At 38.4% G+C, this 22,908-nt stretch overlaps 1 protein-coding gene across 6 annotated transcripts in view; it reads right to left on the reverse strand.

Annotated features, from left to right (window-relative positions):
* Positions 1-22,908, reverse strand: part of HRH1 (histamine receptor H1) — a 105,775-nt gene that overhangs the window by 61,330 nt on the left and 21,537 nt on the right. For 3 of the 6 annotated variants that reach the window (XM_074198565.1, XM_074198563.1, XM_074198560.1), the window contains exon 1: positions 1-12,579. This exon is cut by the window's left edge and continues 16,640 nt beyond it. The exons of the other annotated variants lie outside the window; for them this stretch is intronic. The gene's annotated coding sequence lies outside the window, so the exon portion shown is untranslated. Of the gene's footprint in view, positions 12,580-22,908 lie in introns of those variants that run through there. 6 annotated transcript variants of the gene reach the window in all.

Below are 22,908 nucleotides of genomic sequence, written 5' to 3' on the forward strand. Positions count from 1 at the left end.
GATTTGACCAAAGGCATGGATATTATATTCATCAAATCTAGAGATACTGCAGAGCTGGGAGGGGCAGCTAACACACTGGATGACAGTCTCAGGATCCAAAAGCAATGATGGGTTAGAGCACTGGTCTGAATCAAATAAGTTGTTCTTCCACAGAAAAACAAACTTGGGTACCAAAAAAAAAAAAAGAAATCAATTTCACAAGTATAAGATGGAGAAGAAATGGAGAAAGACAGCAATTATTCTGAAAAAAAAAAATCTGAGAGTTTTGTAGACTGCACATTGAATACAAGTCGCTATCCCAATGCAGCATTCCCTCCTGTCTTCTCCAATATAAAAATTGCTAATTTGATCTTGCGCTGGAGAGAGAGAGAGAGAGAGAGAGAGAGAGAGAGAGAGAGAGAGAGAGAGAGAGTGTGTTTTCAGGTGATAGTCTTATTATACTCTGCTCTCATTAGATCTTACCTGGGGGATGGTGCTCAGTACTGGACATCCTGGTTTAAGATGGATAGAGAAATTAGAGGGTACCTGGAGGAGGGCAATTAGGATTGAAGGACCGGTGAGGATCAGTTGAAGGATTGGTCATGTTTAGCCTGGCAAAATGCAAACTAGTTGGGAGAGGGAGATATGATATCTGACTTCAAGTTATTTGAGGGGTTTTTATTTTGATGAGGTATCCCTGCTTTGTTTTGTTTGACCTAGAGGGCATAATCATGAACAAAGAAACTAATTTAGACAGTGTCCTCAAAACAAAACAAAAACATCCTAAGAATTAGAGCTGTACCAAAATACAATAGCCTACCTTGCGAGATGGGAAGTTCCTCCTTCTTCCTCTGAGCAGAGGCAGGATGATGACTTGTCAAGCACATCATAAGGGGAGATTCCTTTTGAATTTGGGTTAGACTAGGTGGCTGAAGTCTCTTCCAACTTTGAAAATCTGTGATTCTGTAAGTCTGTGACCTAGAATCCAATAGCTTTGTCTCTTACTCCCTCTGTGACCTTTGATGAATGGCTTAAACTTCTAAGAACTCAGTTTCTTCATCAGTAATATGAGGGCACTAGGGGCAGCTAGGTGGCACAGTGCATAGAGCACCGACCCTGGAGTCAGGAGTACCTGAGTTCAAATCCGGCTTCAGACATAATAATTACCTAGCTGTGTGGCCTTGGGCAAGCCACTTAACCCCATTGTCTTGCAAAAAAACCCTAAAAAAAATATGAGGGCACTAAAGTAGATGGTCATTGAGGTCCTTCTAGATTGCTGATTCTATGTCTATAATGCTCTAAGTTGTTGATCTTATTAATGCTTTGTGAAGAAAAATGCAGCGTTTCTCTTGGTTTCGTATTTTTTTTTAAATGAGGGGGTTGGACTAAATGACCTCCAAGGACTCCATTAAGTTTTGATTTATAATCCTATAAACATTAGGATTATAAAAGAAGTCAACATCTTGCCCAATTATTAACACCTATGGTTATCCTAGATCATTCACTTTGGAAAATCAAGATAGTTCCAAGGACAACTTTGGAGATGTTGGGCCACTGAGCTAACCTCTGCTTCATTGTGGATAAAGGGTCTCTGATTAACCATGAAACCGTCTTCTCTATGTGGATACGGTTAGAGGCAAGAATTGAACCTAGGTCTGCCCGAAGAAAGTGTTTGAGCCAGAGCCCTTCATTTGCCATAGCTGCTGGCTCTCTTAGTGGGTTCCTAACCATGTCCTCTCTGGGTTTTATAATATATTCTAGGAGCGGCTAGGTGGCGCAGTGGATAGAGCACTGGCCCTGGAGTCAGAAGCACCTGATTTCAAATCAGACCTCAGACACTTAATAATTACCTAGCTGTGTGGCCTTAGGCAAGCCACTTTAACCCATTGCCTTGAAAAAACTTTAAAAAAAAGTTAAAAAATATTCTGTTTTGATTTAAAAAGTGCCCAGTTATGCCCAGAAATGTTTACAGCCATATCATTAATGATTGATATAATTAGAAGATGAGACTACGCAATAATTTGTTAGTTTTTTTTTTTAAATAAATGACTAGTCCTTAAAAAATCAAATGAATGCTATACCAGCAAGGTGCAATGGAAAACAATCTAAATATGCTTACAAAGGATCTGGGTTTCAAGCTCTGCTGCTTACTATTTGTATGATCCTCAATAAGTCACTTAACCTCAGTTTACTCATTTAAAAAAGTGAATGAGAGTTTAAAAAAGCTCATTTAAAAAAATGAGACCAGATGACCAAAAGGACCATCTCACTCTAAATCTATGGTTCCTTTAAATCATCCAAGGACTATCTGACCTGGAAACTGATTTGAGAACTCCAAAACCTGTAACATCCTGGTCTGTTTAAGAATGACATAACATTTTTAGAATGTTTCTTAAAGAACATTTTTAGATTTTTAGAATAACTAATGTTTTAGAAGAAGAGCTCACATTTAGATTTGCAAAACACTTTTCAGATATTTTCTCTTTTGATCCTCCCAACAATTCTGGGAAGTAGGTACAACTATTATCTCCATTGTGTAGATAAAGAAACTGAAACTAAGAAAAATATATTGACTTGCCTGAGGCCCACAACTAATAAATGTCTGAATCAGGATTTGAACACAGTTCTTCCTATTATGTTACGTAGATGCCTCTTTTTATCTATGCTGATTTCTGAAAAGAACTGTAAGTCATTAAGAGTCACATCTGGTGTAAATGGTGGGTGATTAACCCAAAGAATTGCATCCTTATAACAAACTAGGAAGGAAGATGCTATTATTTACCCCTATTTTACAATTGGGGAAACTGAGGCAGACAGTGGTTAAAGTGATTTCATTTTGACAAGAATTTATTGTCTTTTATGTGCAAAGGGAGAGAGGCAGCCTGCCATAGTGGATAGATGCCTGGCCAAGTGGAAGAAGTTATTTTCTATGTGACAACGCTTTGAATATCTGTAGATAGTCCCTGAGGCAAACCATCACATGTTCCTTCATACAATTTCTACATAAGATCACTACAACAGAGCTGTAAGAAACCTTTGAGACCAACTTGTTTAACTCTCTCATTTAATAAATAAGGAAACTGAGGCCCATGGAGATTAATTAGAAAGGTTGCATGCTCCCCCACCTCCCTATGAATTCCATTTTTGGTACATCCTCTATAAAATATAATACCCAGAATTGAGCATCCAGATGTAATCAGCAATGCTCAGAACCCTTGATGTAAAGAATAGAAAGTAGTTTTGGAGTCAGGAAGACCTAGGTTCAACTCTTGCCTCTATCATGTACTGTGTGTGTGTGTGTGTGTGTGTGTGTGTGTGTGTGTGTGTGTGCGCACGCAACTTTGGACAGGTCCAAAGTGGGCTCTCAGTGACCCAGTTGTTCAGTCATGTCCAACTCTTTATGACCCCATTTGAGGTTTTCTGGGTAAAGATACTGGGGTAATATGTCATTTCCTTCTCCTGTTCACATTACAGATGAGGAAACTGAGGCACACAGGTTTAAGTTACTTGCCTAGTAAGTGTCTGAGGCCAGATTTGAATTCAGGAAGATCTTCCTGACTTTGATTCTGGCACTCTGTATACTATGGCACTACCTATGGGATGACCCAGGGAGCTCTGTAAGACTGTGGGTTGCAGATAAGAATGACCTATATTGATAGGAGGAATTTTTTAACCAGAATTTTTTCTTATCCACTTATATACCAATATAATTCAAGTCTAGACCAAGAAAAAAAAAAGGAAACCATTAGCTTGTTTGGCAGTTATGACAAACTCATACTGAGCTTAGAGACTACAAAACTTTTAGGTCTTTATCTTATGAATTACTGTCTAGCCACTTCTCATCTGCCCCCTGCCCTCATTCTATTCTGAAGCAACTGATTTTTTTAACCCAAGTACAAGCCTTTAAAAGGATAAAATTTAATAGCATCCAATATAGACTGTGGTTCTGGAATGAGCTATTTTTGGGTCTTAATTCTTCCATCCATCTCAGATGTTAACACATTCTTAAGCCAGAGAGTCACTGAAGTATAGCAAACCTGTATCATGGACCAAGAAAGTAGCTGCTTTTTAAAAGTAAGCATATTTAAATATGCACTTAGTCTTTCCACTTAAATACTCAAATTGTCACTCGAACTTAGGATCATTGGTTTAGTACTAGAAAGAAACGTGGGGTCATAAAGTCCAATCCTTTTATTTTATTGAGTCCCAGAGTCCAAGATCATATAGATGGTAAAGCGGTAAAACAAGGGTTTGAATCCAAATCTGCCAACTCCAAAAGCAGTACACTTTGCACTGTACCGTAGTGCCCTGCCAAGGTGACCAACAGGACATACCACTGATGCCTACTGCCTAATGTGATACAATTCTTTTTTTTGTTGTTGCTAAGTCATTTTTCAGTGGTGTCCAACTCTTTTTTTTTTTTAGATTTTTGCAAGGCAAATGGAGTTAAGTGGCTTGCCCAAGGCCACACGGCTAGGTAATTATTAAGTGTCTGAGACCAGATTTGAACCCAGGTACTCCTGACTCCAGAGCCGGTGCTTTATCCACTGTGCCACCTAGCCACCCCAGTGTCCAACTCTTCATAACCTCATTTAGAATTTTCATGGCAAAGATACTGGAGTGGTTTGACATTTTCTTCAGCTCATTTTCCAGAAGAGGAAACTGAAGCAAGCAGGGTTAAGTGACTTGCTCAGGGTCATACGATTAGTAAACGTTTGGGGTCACATTTGAACTCAGATCTTCCTGATTCCAGGCTTGGTGCTCTAATACAATGTCACTGAGTTGCTCCAAACAGTGCCTTTGGTAACTTTCAATTTAATATAAGAAATAGTAGTTTTAAACTACCTATCAGCTGATCTTCTGGTTATGACCTATGCACATTGATACTCTCACAATTGTATTCTCCACTTGATATCAGAGAAGCATTATAGTACAGTCCAAGGAGCAAATCCCAGCCCTATCACTTAGTTCTTGTGTGACCTTAGGTAAATTACTTCACTTCTCTGAACTTCAGTTTCTTCCCCAGTAAAATGATGAGGTTAGACCAGGTAGTCTTTAAGGTCTCCTCTCAGCCAGGATCCTCTGATTCATTCATATCCACAATAGCAGGAAAAAAGAAGATGGGAATGCTGTCAGATTCCAATAGTTTTAAAATAGTCATCTTCCTTTAATATTTTATTTTGAGCATGTGAAAATGGGCTGAATCATGGTGTGCAGTCATGCCCCCATGTATTTCTTCTAACCTCCCCAACTTAATAATAAATACACCGAAAAGAAGGGGCAGGCATCATGAAAATGGAAAGGAAATGTCATCAGCCTATTTCTTGACAACCAAGCTAAGTTTCTAAGAAAAGAATTGTTTAAATTAAATGTCAGCTCCTTTCTAGAAATATCTTGTGTCCAGCTGGCATCCAGTGGACGTGCAGTTATATAAAAATTCACATTATCAGGTTGTGAAAACCCCTTTTCCTTCCTCACATTCTCTGCCAGTTTCCCTGCAGCCTCTCCACCTACTTGTTAGAAGTACCCTCATGAGAATAATTTGAAACCAAGTCCAAAAGGCTATAAAACTGTGCATATCCTTTGATCTGCCAATACCATATCTACAACACAATGACTATATCCCAATGTCTGTATCCCAAAGACATCCAAAAAGGAGAAAGGACCCATTTGCACAAAAATATTTTTGTACAGATCTTTTTGGGGTAGTTAGGAATTGGAAATCAAAGGGATGCCCATCTATTAGGAGATGGTTAAACAAGCTTTGGGATATGGTCGTGATGGAATATTATTATGCTATAAGAAATGACAAACAGAATGATTTTAGAAAAACCTAGAAAGACTTAATATGAACTGATGCAGAGTGAAAAACTGAACCAGAAGAATGATGTACATAGTAACAGCAATATAATGATCCAAGATAATTTCAAAGGACTAATAATAAAGCATAGCATCCATCTTCAGAGAAAGAACTGATATTGACTGAATATAGACTGAAACATGTTATTTTCCACTTTCATTTTTTCTTTTATTCAAGTCTTCTTGTACAAAATGACTATAACATGGAAATGTTTTACAAACTCCATATATATATATATATATATATATATATATACATATATGAAACCTACATCTTATTGCTTGTCTTCTCTGGGAGGTTGAGAGGAGGGAAGGAGGGAGAAGTAGAATTTAGAATTCAAAACCTTAAATAAAAATGTTAAACAAAATTTAAAAAAAAGAATCACTTCCATACAGACAAGGAATTGAGAGACATATGGATTCATTTACAGCACACCTCAGACACTCTTTGTGAGGAGGTTGAACCAAATAGTCTCTGAAATATCTTCCATCTTGAGATCTATGACCCTAGGAACAAATCTGTGTTCCTAAACTCCTTGGGTTGTTGTATAGGAAGTGCCTTGAAAACCTTTGAGCATTATTTTATAAGGGTGACCTATTCCTGTCAGAGATTTGGTGCTGTAAGGACATGGGAAACTATTGATTCCAAACTTTTCATTTTATAGAAAGGGAAGGTATATTTGGAGAGAGGAGGGCTCCACATGTTGTAACTAGTTGAGGTAGGGTTTGAATCCTTGATCTGGGTCTCCAAATGCATCACTCTTTCTATTTTTTAAGAAAAGCATCACCTGCCCATTTTCTTCAAGGTTTTCTATGCTCCTCTTGACCCTCTCCACTCCCTCCCCTCAAGCAGACACTAAATCTTTCCTTATCTGAACTCATCAAATATTATTTGTTCTAAATTTGTTAGTCCTTTCTTCTCATAGGAATGGGCTAAGCCCTCCAGCCTGCCTCCTTCAATTGTGGGGTAGTCATGGTTGTTCATACTACTTAGATAAGAGCTACCTACAATCCTTTAATTGTTGAGGTGGAAGACCCTTGGATCTTACCATTTGACTTGCTGCTATGTACTCCAGATCTCTGGCACTACTATCTGACCTGATGATGCTTTCTAAAAGCCCTTGGGCCTTGCCTGTTGATCTCCTGCAGAATACTAAGGATCACTGATTTTGGACTAAGGACCACTCTCTCTGGCATTTTCCCAGGTGTTGCCTCCCCTATGAGAACGTGAGCTCCTTGAAAGCAGGGACTACCACCACTTAGCAGAGTGTTTAGCATACAGTACCATTTTATAAATATTTTCTTATCTGTCTATTCATAATAATTTACATACATATCAGTTATGGGGGCAGAGGGACAGCCCAGGTATAGGAAGAGTGTCAGGAAAGAAACAGAGGTGTGAAAGCATCTATTTGTGCTCATCCTAGTTTGGCTGAAAAGTAGATTTTTATGAAGGTCATTTATAATAGATATGACGGGAAATGTTGGATGGCGCCATGTTGTGGAGGGCCTTGAAAACAAGCAAAGAAAACTGTGGAAGTATCCAAACTGGGAGAGAGAAAACTCTCCTGGGATGAAATCCACCAGTGGAATAGGTTACTGGTGAATTTTTTTATCTCTGGAGCTGTTCCAGTAACAGTTGGAGGGGCTCCTGCTGCAGACAGAGATTGCATTAAATAGTCCCTGTCCACTGGTGGTGGTGAATATTCATATTGTTCTTAATGAGGGAAGAAGCCGCAGAATTATTTTGCTCACTATGCTTCCTCGGCTGTTTGTTCATGCTTCTCACGTCCGTGTCTCTATTTTTCAAACAAGCCTGTGCAGGTAGCAGATACAGCAGGGGTCTTTCTCTTCTTCTCCATCCTCTGCACTTAGACACCCCACAGAAAATCTCAAATAGCACACTTGAGTAATCAGGCAAAACCTGATTCATTTCTATGGCACAGGGTAAGAACAATCACAGATTTCCCAAGGAAATGCTGTTCTCTTTAGGTACTAGTCATCTAAGTAAAGAGGAACGTGTAGAGATTTTGTAACCCTTTTTCTTTGGGGGATGATTTAGACTTTTGACTCTCCAGAAGAGCTCCTTCTTGGGGAGTGGAGGTGTTGGAGAGCAAAAATTGTGGTCTCTACTCTGGGCCTCATGCTTTGGCAGGGGGTTGGGGTTCCTAGTGGTTGGATAGTGACTCAAGGAAGCAGTCTATGGGGGAGGAGATAACTGTCATCCGGTTTAAAAAGATCAAAGAGATGATCATCACACTGTGTAGAATATTAGACCTAGAACCTCCGAAATCATCTTGCCTAACCAGTATTTAGCTACATCTCTACTAAATAGTCATCCAGATTCTACATGAAGATTTCCATTGATGGGGAATTTCACCCCATACTGGATGGCCCATTACATTTCTAGCCAGTTCAGAGTGTTAATACTTTATTTCTCTGGGGCTAAGTTGAACAAATTGAAACTCTCTCCCATATGACATCTCTTCAAGTAACCAAAGAGAGCTAATTATAATTCACACTGCTTCCAAACCCCTCCTTCCTTCAGGCCAAGGATTTCTATTTTCTTCAACTAGTCTTCATTTAGCATGAATTATACTCATAAGATTACCATCTTGGTCATCCTCCTCTTAGCTTGCCCTAGCTAGAACATAAGATTTAGGACTACAAGTGACTGTGAAGATCATCATCTTCAATTTCATTTTAAGTATGAAAAACCAAGGTACAGAAAGGTTAAATCATTTGCAAATAATCTCACATTTTATTAAGTAGCAGGACAGGGAATTCAACCCCATTTTCTGATTCTTAACTCAATGTTCCTTCCACTTTACCATAATAATGTTTGTCCTTCATTTTCAAAGACCACATCAGGGACACATGACATGACAAGCACTTGAATTGGATTTGAGTGAGGGGCTAAGTCACCAGTCTCACTTACTCATCTAGAGCCATCTGGGTCCAGTGGCCAGATATGAATCACGACTACTAGAGGCAGCTCCAGATTTGAGGTCATCAGGGTCAAGTGACTAGCCCAAGGTCACACAGCTAGTAAGAATCAAGTGTCCAGCCAAGAGGCTGCATTTGAACTCCCATCCTCCTGACTCTAAGACCAGTGCTCTATCCACTGTGCCACCTAGTTGCCTTGGCCACAATACCATAGAAGTTTTATGAATGTCCTTCCTAAAATATGTGACCCAGAACTAACTCAGCATTCTAGCTGTAGTCTGATGGCTAGAATACAGCAGATTTGCAACTGCATTCATTTAATATTCTATGCTTCTTTTAAGACAGACTAATGTGGCATGAACTTTCTTGACTGGTGTTTTGCCATTGACTCATATTGAGCATGTAGTCTACTTAAATTACCAGATCTTTTTCATAGGAGCTGTTATCTAACCACACCTCCCACATCCTCTACTTGTTTTTTGAACCCAGGAGAGAAGGCTTTATATTTACTCCCATACTCCAGGGGAGCTCTGATCTTATCCATTTGAGTATTCTCTCTGATGATACAAATCACAACTTCTCCAAGCCTGTCCATCCTCCCAACTCTCTTCTATTTTCTCTTATAAGTTCATCCCAAAGTGTATACTCTTTAAAAAGTTTTTTTTTTTTGACATCACAAATGTACCAATGGGACAAAAGGGCGGTCTTATCGTTTTCTGATAATCTAACCACATAACCTGCCCATCCTTTTCCAGTTATACAATTCTTTGCTGACATGTTTTATGCTAATTCCACAGCATAATTCTTGACTTGTAATGGGCTGTAGCCTACTCATGCCCACCCTTTTCTTCTTTATTGTCCTTGGAGAAATGACATTTTCGGTGCTTTGGAGACTGGAGACATTATGTTTATTCTTCTTATATTTCACTGTATTATATTTGGCTCTATGTTATCTATATGTACAATCAAGTCCCTACTATCAATAATACTATAATTATTATAATTAATAACCATAATTATATATAATATATAGTATACTGTAATTATAATTAATAATTGTAGTTTATGTTTAAATGGCACATTAAGGTTTTCAAAGTGTTCTTTATATGAACTCATTTACCTTTACAATAATATTTTAAGGCAAGTACCTTTATTTCTGTTTTTCCTGATGAAAAACCCTGTGACTGAGATAAAAAGACTTGATTAAGATCATACAATCTTTCACTGACAGAATTGTGAGGAAAGATCACAGAATTAGAGCTGGCAAGAATTTTAGAGATTATTTATTTAGTTCAAACCTCTTTATTTTATAGGTGAGGAAATCAAGGCCTGGAGAGATAAAGTGTCATACATGAGGTCATAATGTGGTACCAGGAAATAGAACCAGAGTCTCTGATTGCAACTACATTATCCTGATTCCCAATCCATTTCTCTTTTCATTAGTCCAGACTTCCTTCGATCCTACATAAAACCACAGTTATGCAGTGATACAATTACCAGTGATAAATGTTAATTCAAATGGCATTTCTTATTTTTTCATCCTCTCTATAGCTTTTGACATGGCCAACCACTCCCTTGAATACTTCTCTACCCCATCTCCCAACCTCCCAACTTGATTTCTAGGACACCATCTCTCTCTCTCTCTCTCTCTCTCTCTCTCTCTCTCTCTCTCTCTCTCTCTCTCTGTCTCTTCTCTTCTCTTCTCTTCCTACTTACCAGTTTTTTCTCCAAAAATCTTTTGATGATTTATCTTCCCTTTCCTGACACTTAAGCATAGATATTTTCTAGAACTCTTTCCTGGGCTCTTCTCTCTCAATGACCTCATCATAGTCAATGGCCATCATTTCTGTGATGACTCTCAAATCTCTATTTCCAGTCTTAATTTCTCTCCTGAATTTCTGTCCTCTGTCACCAACTGCCTAATGGATATCTCCATCTGGACATCATATTGGCCCCTTGAATTCAACCTGCCATATAAGTGATTGTCATCCTTTTCTTCTATTGAGGGAACCACCATGTGTTTCCAGTGACTCAATTCTGTAACCTAGTAATTAATCAATCTAGATTCTTCCCTCTTCCTTAAAATCAGTTGTCAGATCTTGTCATTGCTATTACCAAATAATCGCATATGCATTACCTTCTCCCAACTCACACAGCTAAATTAAAGCTATCTGTTATCTTGGCCATTATTGTTGAGTCAGTCACTGTTTTGGTCGTGTCCATCTCTCTGTGACCCCATTTGGAGTTTTCTTGGCAAAGATACTAGCATGATTTGCCATTTCCTTCTCCAGCTCATTTTACAGATAAGGAAACTGAGGCAAACAGAGATAAGTGACTTGCTCAAGGTCACACAGCTAGGAAGTATCTGAGGCTGGATTTGAACTCAGAAAGGTGAGTATTCCTGACTCTAGAGCCCCTTGTGCTGACTTACTGGTCATTATAACTACCTTTTAATTAGCCTCAAGTATCCTATCCTTACTACCTTTTTAATTGATCTTCCACACAACTGCCAAAGTAACTTTCCTTTGCAGATATTTGAACTCATCAATCCCTTGTTCAAAAAAACTCAATGGCTCATGATTGCTGGAAGGATAAAACCCACATTCCTCAGCCCAGAATTTAAAGCCCTATATAGTCTGATCCCAAGTTCCCATTTCTAATCTTATTCCATGTAATCTAGATTCTAGATATTCTCTGAACTCACCATTATGTCATGTGCTTAAGGGAACTCTTTCATTTCTGCCTCTCAGTTTTCCGTTCCTTGAAGGACCATATCAGGGCCATGTCCTCTGTGAACTTTTCACAGATACCCGCAAGGCTGAGCAGTCTCTGCTTCCTCCAGGTCTCCAGTATTTATTTAATAGTGAGCATGTTACACCCTATTCAGAATATGTAGTTCTTGAGGACCTTTCCTTACAACAGCTTGGAGATACTTTGTTATCTCCAGTTTACAAAAAAGGAAACTGAGGATCCAAGATGTTAAGCCACTTGTCTATTAACACACAACTAGTTAAGTGACAAAGTTAATGTTTGCATTCACATCTCTTGACTCTTTATGGAGGCTGGAACCACTTCTCACATTTGCAGTCTCAATCAGGACATAAACACAAAAAGCAGAAGATGAAAACAAAAAAGGGTACTGAAATAAGAGGAAATATCATTGGATAGCCCCCCCCCCAAATAACCAATGCATCTATAGCCTTTTTCTCTGGATGAATTATTGAATCCCAAATCTAGTTTTCACACAATGTTGCAGTTGACAATAAGTCTAGGGGGAAAACCTCAAATGTCCCTTTCTCATAATTGAATGGTGACAATTCTTTTCTATGAAATTTGAGGTCCTTGTAGCTTAATTATGATGTCGAGTGGTCTTCTAGGATCCCTTGAATTAATCCTGCTGAAATCTAATGGGAATAAGAATTGTTATAGGGTCTATTAAATGTAGCTGCTGCTCCAAACTCTTTTTTTACAAATATTGTCTCATTTGGTTTTCACAGCTCTTCAAGGTAGGTGATATTATTATTATAATACCTATTTTATGTGGAAACCAAGGGAGGGGATAAATGACTTGTCCAGGGTCACACGTGTTTATGGTCAGATTTGAACTCAGGTGTATCCTGACTATAGGCTCAGGTCTCTCACCACTGTGTTACCAGCTGCCTCTAGTTCTAATTATAAAAACAGTAAAAACTTACAACTTTACAATAATAAATTATATCTTAACTTTTTTACATCTTAGGAGATGCCATTAATGTCACAAAGTATTTTTCTTAAAATCATCTTGTAAAGCACATATATTATTATTATTATTATTATTATTATTATTATTATTATTATTTTGCAAGAGGGGAAACTGAGGAACAGAGAGGTTAAGTCATTTGTCCACAGTTCTACAGTTAGTAAGTGTCAGAGCCAGGACTTGAATCTAAGTCTTTTGATTCCAAATTCATAACCCCTTCCAGGATAGCAGAGATCAATGTGACTTATTTCCTTTTAACTATTCTATGCTTTTTAATTCAAGGATTTTTATTTCTGCAGAATATCTCTAAGAAGCTCAATAATTTTTAAGAAGATTTTTTTTAGGCTTTTTTTGCAACGCAAATGGGGTTAAGTGGCTTGCCCAAGGCCACACAGCTAGGTAATTAGTAAGTGTCTGAGACCGGATTTGAACCCAGGTACTCCTAACTCCGGGGCTGGTGCTTTATCCACTGTGCCACCTAGCCGCCCCTCAATCATTTTTAAAAGCTTCTCCAAAATCCCTATGTGGATTCCTCATGTTTAGACACAGGTTTCCCCTGCTTCCATACACCCTTTTGTCCGGATCCCTTCACCTCTGGAGGTTGGACACTATTATTGCCATTTCCAAGACAATTCATTTATATTCTAGATGCTACTGTTGTATAAAGGGTATCAGTTTCTTTTGGGATAAAACAGAAACACTTCCTGGTGGCTTATAAACTACACCAAACTAAAAGTGGCTGTGAGGAGGGAAACTAAGGCTGGTGGATTGCATGGGTTCAGTAGTTCTAAGCTTCAGTGTTCTTACTTAGTCTGGCATCAACATGGTGAATCCCCTGGGAGTGGTGGGTCACCAAGCGGTCAAAAGAAGGGCAAACTGGCCTAACTCAGAAAAATGCAAGTTAAATATTGGTTACTGATCAGTCTTGGGAATGAACCTGGAAGTGGCCACTGGGAGTATCCAACCTGAGCAAGTTAGGGAGAACCAGTATTCTTCCCCAAAGCTAAAAAACAAACAAGTAATAAAACTCAAAAACCTAGTAACAACAAATTAAGATTCAAATGGATTCTTTCATAAGCCTTTTAGAGGTCCAAACTTAACTTCCTCTCTGGTTTGATTGTTCTGTTCCAGCTAGCTTCCTTTCTGCATCAGTAGACTCAGTTATCTACTCCCATCTCAATAGTATTTTAACTTGGGTTGTGCCATTGTGACAAACTGAGAATATGGCAAACTTAGAAATTTGAAATTTGAATGTATTGTTTACCCAATAGGGCTAAGCTGATGGTTTCTTCTCAGAAGGAGAATAGTTAGGTTGTGGTGGAGACAAGGGGTAGATATGTGAACTTGATCTTTCAAAAATATATATTTTGATAAATATTTTAATATAATTGGTTTTCTTTGAAATCTTAGATGTTTCCTTTTATGCATTTAAGTAATTTTTTTTGTACCAACAGGCCCTTCCCACCCCCCTTTTTTTCTCTTAAAGATACAGATCTAGTAGTGATATTGCTGCATCAAAGGGATGCACAGTTTTATAGCCCTTTGAGAAATATTTTATACAAGAACATCAAAGAGGGGGTCTGTACACTTCACCAGACTGCCAGGGAGGTTCATGTCACAAACAAGATTAACAATCTCTTGTTTAGATGAACCTTTTAATTTTTAGGAGAAAAAAGTTCTGTTTAAACTCCAAATTGCTGCCAGTTTCTGTCTATTTCAATATTCTAAGAAGTTAGGCTTTCATCTATGTAGGTACCACCTACATTGATGATGTTAATTGCTACCCTTTTACAATTTAGGAGATGGGCTTTGCAATGGTCACCAGAATTCATTGCTTTGCCTTTGGATCAATCTGTGAGTCAGTTATTATATTATTAAGCATCTACAAGCCATGCTGGGCACTAGTGATACAAAGAAAGTTTAGAAGCTAGTCCCTACTTTTTGAGGAGTTCACAATCTAATGGGGAGGACAACACGCAAACAATTATGTACAAAATGTTGTATACAGGATAGGTTGGAAAAAAGTTGGAAGACACATCTCCAAACATAGTATAGGTCCTCAGGTAACAAATATGGAGCCTCCTCACTGAGACCAATTTGAAACTTTTTCCTTGGTAAGACCTACCTACCTTGTATATTGTTCACATGACTTATAATCACTCAAAGTTATTTCTGGGCTGCAATGAGGCATCAGAGGGTGTTCAGTGGAGGGTCTATTCTCTAGTATGAAATTGCTGCTCTCAGGTTTCAGGGGAAGGGAGATCAGGGTTAATTTGCCAAGTCAGTAGTGCCTCAGAAAGATGAACAGGAGCATAACACATTTGTCTTGCTGCTTCCATGGTGACTATCTTGAAATCTTACTTCCCCACTCAGTACTTCATTGAAAGGCTATTCCTTTCCTTGCACTGGAGAAAATCAAATTTGTGCCAATGGCTCATGTTATTCCCTTGGTTTAACTCAATCCTATCCCATTCAAAGTACAGATACAATTTCTGTCTCCTCCATGAAGCTTTCTCTGATTATTCCAACCCTTTTCCTTTCTAGGAATTTCTGAAGGACTTAGATCACAGCATTTAACCTAGAAGGGACCTTGAAGATCCTACAATTCAAAACCCTCATCTAATTATTGCCTTACAATTTAGCAGCCAATTACAGTTTGTCTTGTACTTTGATGATTTCATGGATATTGCTATTTTCTTTCCAATTAGTTTAGAAACAGCATGTGGGGGGCGGTACAGTGATTGGAGTACTGAACTTGGAGTGAGGAAAATCTGAGTTCAAATCTGATCTCAGATGCCTACAACTTGTATGATCCTGGGCAAATCAGTTAACACCTTTTACCTCAGTTTCTTCAATCACAAATTAGAGATAACAGCACATCCCTCACAGAGTTGTGAGAATCAAATGAGATCTAATAAAGTGATTTACAAGCCATCAAGCCCTGTATAAATGCTGATTATAATTACAAATTTCAGTGCACTAGAACTGATAGTTGGTTGCACCTCTAGACAGAAGAAGGGAAACACACTTATTAAGCAACTACTTTGTACCATATGCTTCAGTTTGGAAGAGAACTGAGGGAACATCTTATTCAAAATCCTCTTTTTATAACTGAGGAAGCAGACTGCAAGTAGAAAAGCAACTTTTACAAGGTCTCTTAGCTAGTAATTGAGACTTAAACCAAGAATCTGACTCTCAGTTCAGTTTTATGTTATTCAATGCTCTTGCTTCTTAGGGTCATGCAAAGAATGCTTCCTATTGAGGACTGGAGTGTCCTGTTGAGTACATGCTTGTTGGTTGACTGCATTTGTCTATTTAAGGAACAAGAGGTATCTGTTCACTTATAGGTAAAACCAAGTTACCTCTCTTCCTTGAAAAATCCTCAGGTTTGGGAGTCTGTCAAGTCCTCAGCATCTCTGACCAAAGTCCTGGGGACCTGAGGACATAGTTCTATAGAAAGAGAGCCACATTGGGGGACAGAGAAACTAGGTTTGAGTTCTGTCTCTCATGCTAATTGTCTAGATAACTTTTGGTTGAGGGAGGCATTTCTCCTCTTAAAATGAGGAGGGAAAGGATAGAGTGCCTACTGTGTTAAGTGTGCTTTACAAATATTTTTACAAATATTATCTCATTTGATACAGCAACTTATAACCTTTTGACAAACCTGTGAGGTAGCTGCTATTAATATTTTCATTTTAAGGTTGGGGAAACTGAGGCAAAAAGCAGTTAAGTGACTTGCCCAAAGGCACAGAGGTAGTAAATACCTGAGGTCAACTTTTGAACTTAGGTTTTCCTAATCTCAGGGCTAGTGCTCTGCCACCTGGCTGCCTCAAATGGAAGAAATGTCCTCCTCAGGGGTCCTTTACAACTCAATGTCAATCACATGATTTCTAAGTTCTAAATCCACTCAATCAGGATGGTGAAGGATCTTAATGTCATGCCACATAACTGGTTAAAGGAACACTCAAAATCAATCACCTGATTTTTCAGATCCTTTCCTGTTCTAAATCCACTTAATTAGGATGGTGAAGAGTCTTAAGGTCATATATAACTGGTTGAAGGAAGAAATAGTGTTTAACGTTGAGAAGAGAAGATTTAGGGGGGAAACTGATGGTGCCATCGAGTATTTGAAGGAGAATCATATGGAAGAAGAATTAGACTTTTGGGGACAGCTAGATGGAGCAGTGATAGAGCACCAGCCCTGAAGTCAGGAGGACCTGAATTCAAGTCCAAACTCAGACACTTAATGCTTACATAGCTTTGTGACCTTGGGCAAGTCCCTTAATCACATTGCCTTAAATAAATAATATAAAAAAAAGAATTAGATTTTTTCTGCTTGGTCCAAGAGAGGAGAATGGGGTCATTCAATTGGATGGGGTTCCAAAGAAGAATCAAGATATATAGAACCCTAGAGAAAGAAATAGGCTTGAACAGGATGGTACTGGGCTACTCCTTTTCCTGGGGAGAGCCCAGAAAATCTAAATGTTAAAAGGGACCTTCATAATCTTTTGTAGAATAAAGAAAAGGTTTTGGTTTCTGAGTGTTCTTTGACAAAAAGTGCTGTCTGAATGGCTCTGGCATTTAAGCAAATGAGTCACTCCCTGCATTTCCCCTCTCCATCTTGCTCCACACGAGGACATGAAGCTGGCCATGATTTGGCATAATCAGGTGCTCTTATATCGTCAGTGGGGGCATATCACCCTAGGAGCAAAGCTAGCGGTCTCTTTGTTCCCTTGTCTCTGTCATCTCCCCCTCCCCCCTGCTAGCATTGAACCATCACTTCAGCTCTCTCCTTTTTTTTCCAATTCAATAATGAATGGCCGAGACTGGACAGAGAGCAAAGAGGAAATGTCATCTTACCCAGGACTTTTACTGCTGAGGACCACCTGCTTCTCTCTCCCTCTCCCTCTTCTTGGTTTTCCATATGGGATTAGGTCCCAATGTGTTACAGAAATAGAGATCCACAGAGCAAAGGTCTGACATGGGCTTCAACTGAAGTTAACGGGGAGGTAGTACAGCACTCTAAAGGGTTCGGGCTTTAGAGTCTGAGGATCTGAGTTTGAATCTAGATGTCCTTGGGCAAATTACAGTTTATCAACACAAAATGAACAGATTAGATTCTATGAACTCTGAGTTCTCCCCTTCAGCTCCAGATCTTATCCTAGAAGTATTTATTATGTGCAACTTTGTGTCTGGCGCTCTGTTGGGTTCTAAGGACTCAGAGGCAAAAAAACAAAAACAAAAAAAGGCCCTATCTTCAAGATTATATTTCACAGGCGGAAACAATATGTAAATGTCTGTGAATGAACATAAAATATACATACAATAAAAATGGCAGTCAGAGAGGTAAATATATATATATATTAAATAACTATATAAATATATAACTAGGGAGAGGAGAGGGAGACGGAGAACCCCTTCTAGAGGGTTCTACAAGAGAGATCTCTTGCAGAAGGCCAAAGACACTGGAGCTGAGCTTTGAAAAGTTCAAAGTTCCAAGACTATTAGTATAAGAACTAGGGAGAAATATAGTTTGGGATAGAAGTAGGGAGTGAGGATGGGCATAGGGATGGGGATTAAAATAGAAACCAGAGACAGGAGTGGGATAGATCTAAATGAGGCCAAAGGGTTGAGAATGGACATGGGGTTTGCAGCCTTTGGGGATCTGGGCTAAGAATGAGAAAGAGGGTGAGCCACTGGGGAAGAAGACGAATGTAGCAGCTGGGATTGCCCATGGGTAGAATTGGAGAAATTGGGCCAAGATCTGAAGCTGGGGAATCAATAAGCAATGAAGGATGAACCCCATTGTTTGTTTGCTTAGCTCAAGTTAGGTCTTGGGAAATAGAGCTGTACATATTTTTAGCTCTACCTATATCTCAGGTAATTCTGTAACTGTTCAGTCTTCATGGCAACAGATGAAATGAGAGACTACTAGCTGCCTCCAGTGAACACTTATTCATTCATTTTAATATTGATTGAACACCTGCTATGTACAAAACACTATGGTGGGAGCTGAGGGAGATGGCAGATATATTTCCATTCAGACGTGATAGTGTGTCAGTGAAGTGAAAACAGACAGGTGGTACTGCAATGGGGCAAGACGACCTCATCTGGCAAAATTCATTTGGCAGAATTCTGAATGAAGCATTCGTCGCTCTATACCAATGGTGTGTTACTACCAACCCCTGGAGGCTTTGTTGTAATATGGGATTTAATCAGGCACAAACTAAGTGTCTGCAAGAACAGAAGAGTGGCTTACCAAAAACTGAAAAGCCTAATTTACAAAGTCATTCCTTATTGAGCCCCCCCATTTTAGAGTTTTTTTGCAAGACAATGGGGTTAAGTGACTTGCCCAAGGCCACACAGCTAGGTAATTATTAAGTGTCTGAGGCTGGATTTGAACCCAGGTACTCCTGACTCCAGGGTTGGTGCTCTATCCATTGTGCCATCTAGCTGCCCGAGCCCCCATGTTAATTGATCAAATATTTTTTTTCAATCAAATATTTATTAAGCACTGGCTTTGTGATAGACAAGGCTTCCAGGAAGAGAACCAAAACCTCATAATCACTTAATCTATCCACAAGGTTTATCAAACAATATACAAACCAAATAGACATACCCATGAACGTAAGGATACAGGGAGACAGGTGCATTCTGGTTGGCCTCATTGCTACCTGCTGGGTCTTGGTCTTTGTCTACCTATGTAATTGCTCCTAAGAAGTCAGATTCACCTAGACAAGAGCCCAATCATTGGAGAACCTGTGGAGATTTGGGCCTCTGGAATTTTATATTGAGATGGACAGAGGGAGATGGATGTTCTAGTCTAAGGTAACCAAATCCAGCTAACAGGCTAAACAGGTATTATCAGAATTCCTGCCCTCACCTATCTCCTCCAATCACTGTAGCTCTCGCTACCTGCATCTTCCACTCCTTTCTCCCCATTCTTACTTCCCTAAAGATCTTGGGTTCAGTTCTCCATTTCTCTCAGAACCAAATTTACATTTAAAAATCTTGAAATTTATGAAGACAAGGTTTCACAGAGGACTTCTATACACTCTGAGCTTCAAAAATCTGCAACCACTATGATGGAAGAAGGAAGGCTATTACCATATTTGAACCCCATAAAAATCCTGAGTCAGGATAGGATTGTCCCCTTTCTAAAGATGAAGAAAATGAGGTTTAATCAGACTATATCAGACTTATTCTGGGTTACACTTGAATTTGGCTCCTGAATTTGTGTACTGTGGTCTAACACCACACATACAAAAAGTTTATGTGTATAGATGAAAAGAGATGACTTGCATTATAGGACTGTGTCCAGTCCCTTTTCCTCTCTGGCTCTCAAAATCCACATTAAATTACAAAAAAGAATAAAGATGAGAAGTCGCTGCATGTAGTTATTCTAATGATCTCTTTATTCAACTCTGAGAAATGGACAAAAATTAAAAATATAATTTTTAACCTTCACCATTACTTAGCACTTAAACCAAAGCAAAGTTATCATAATGAATCAGAGATCCCAGAAATCATATCAAATAGTGAACTCTTGTAGTTGGCCAATCAATCAACAAATATTTAGTAAAAACTGGCTTACCTCTTACTAGCAACCTATTCTCTAGATTCTACTTAGTCTTACAAGTACTGACCTATAGCTAGTGTCTTTTCTACTTTGCCACCTAACTGCCTCAAAGGAAGAAATATCCTCCTCTGAGGTCTTTTACACCTCAGAATCAATCATCTGATTTCTAAAATCCTTTCAGTGGAAATCCACCCAATCAGGATGGTGAGGGACCTTAAGATCATGCTATATAACAAGGCTGTACTAGACTTCCTAATAAATCATTGGCCCTTAGTAAGATCCTGTGCTAGGTTCTGAAGATAAGAGGACAAAAATTAAACTGTTCTTTCCCTCAAGGAACTTATTCTTTAAGCTGAGAGACATAGAAGTCAAAAGGCACCAAAGGCTTGGAGATGACAGGGCAGTATTCTGTGGTTATTTTTTTAGTTTTTTTTGCAAGGCAAATGGGGTTAAGTGGCTTGCCCAAGGCCACACAGCTAGGTAATTATTAAGGGTCTGACACTGGATTTGAACCCAGATACTCCTGACTCCAGGGCTGGTGCTTTATCCACTGCACCACCTAGCCGCCCCCATTTTTTTTTAAAGCATCTGACTTTGTAGAAAAAAAAACATAGCTTTAAATACTGCCCTTCCAACAAGGTTGTCTCCCATGCTCCTTTAAAATTAATCAAGATTCTATAATAGATGCAACCATACTGATTGTTTTTTATTGTCATTCAAATATCTTCTGAGTACCAATAGTAAATGAAGCATAAACCAGGGAGACATATGCTCACTTGGCTGGCATCACAGAGGATGTCCTATGCAGAATCCAAATAGAAGGATTCGCGACTAAAGTCAAAATCTCTAAATGCTCCAATGCACAGAGAATATTGTATTAATTACAGTGAATCATCTCATCCAAATCCAGTGAAATTCATATTTCATTCAAAATATTTTGACCTAGCCATGCAATGGGCAGCTATGTGATGCAGCGGACACAGCACTGACCTTGGAATGGGAAGATTATCTTCCTTAGTTCAACTCTGACCTCAGACTCCTCTTAGCTATGTGACTCTGGAAAACAAACACTTAATACTGTTTGCCTCAGTTGCCTCATCTGTAAAATGAACTGGAGAAGGAATGGCAAATTACTTCAGTATCTGTGCCAAGAAAATTCCAAATTGGGCCATAAAGAGTCAGACATGACTGAAACTAGTGAACAACAATCTCCAAGAAAAAATAAATAATGAATTTAAAAAGATAGCAACTCACACATACCATACAGATTACAACATGCTGTTAAACACAATTCATTGATTTATACTATCAGAATGCACATTTTAATGAGAGGGGATTAAAAACCCAATAGGAGTTGCTGTTTAGAGTTGATCAGTGGTTCTCAGTTGCTTTTTGTTCCATGAACTTCATTTGAATAACAGTAATAAAAATGTGCTGAGAAACCCCAAAGTAATTTAACATATGGTTCATAATATTCTCTTAGATTTATTTATTAAATGCTTATAATCATAAGAGACTCTGATTCTAAAAGATCTACGTTAATATTTATAATACATAATTATAAAATTTATTTTACCTCTAGTTTTGATAGCTCTAAATAGTCATTTTTTTTCAGTTGTATCCAATTCTTTGTGACCCCTTTTTGGAATTTTCTTGATAGAGATACTGGAGTGGTTTGTCATTTTCTTCTCTAGCTTATTTTACAGATGAGAAAACTGAGACAAATAGGGTTAAGTGACTTTTCCAAAACTTTTCTGAGGCTCCAGAACCCCAGCTCCATTTACTGCACCACCCACCTGCTCAAGTTCTAAATACAAGGTTATAAATATCCAACTGCAAAATAATTGTGAATATTGAGACATTATGTAAGAAATAAAAGAAATAAATTAACAAGGCCTCATATGTTTATTATTATCTGAAAGATTTCATGTTAAATTTCTTTATTTTATAAATTTTCTTGAATGCAAAAAGCATTTATAATGAAATACATTACAACTTGGAAGAGGCTTTATATAATAATCATATATTGCCTTAATTTCAATGTTGACGTTTTTGTTTGAACAAAGGTTTGGGATATTTGACTCAACTATAAACAGTTTTAAATCTGGGTCTACTTACTTCTGTATTGTGATTTCAAAGAAGAATAAAGTAAAACTGTGCTCACACAAATATGTAGTGGAAAATGGTAGATAAATTTTATGAGATTTTTTGCTGAACTATGGACATTCATTTAAAAATTTTTAACTACCTAACTCATTGATGAAAAAGAATAGCTAGCAATGATAAAAATATTAACTTTTCTATTGGCTAAAGACATACTTGTTTTTAGCCAATAGAAAGCCAATATTTTATTAGCCAATGTTCTATTTAGCCAGTAGAAATGTATACATTAAATAATAAATGCCTTAAAGTTCAATTGTGTATTTTTTTTAGGTTTTTGGCAAGGCAATGGGGTTAAGTGCCTTGCCCAAGGCCACACAGCTAGATAATTATTAAGTGTCTGAGGCCGGATTTGAACCCAGGTACTCCTGACTCCAAGGTCGGTGCTCTATCCACTGCGCCACCTAGCTGCCCCTCAATTGTGTATTAATGTTGCTTATATGTGAACTAACCTTTGAGAGGAAAGAATCCCTTTAGGCATAATTTTCTTCTTTTCTACCAATGACTTATTAGCTCCTCTCTACAGAGAAACTGATGTCAACAAGTTCATTTGAAAATAGGCCATATAAGGGGCGGCTAGGTGGCACAGTGGATAAAGCACCAGCCCGGGAGTCAGGAGTACCTGGGTTCAAATCCGACCTCAGAC

Source organism: Macrotis lagotis, chromosome 8 (genome assembly GCF_037893015.1).
Source record: "Macrotis lagotis isolate mMagLag1 chromosome 8, bilby.v1.9.chrom.fasta, whole genome shotgun sequence".
In the NCBI taxonomy this organism is placed as follows: domain Eukaryota; kingdom Metazoa; phylum Chordata; class Mammalia; order Peramelemorphia; family Peramelidae; genus Macrotis; species Macrotis lagotis.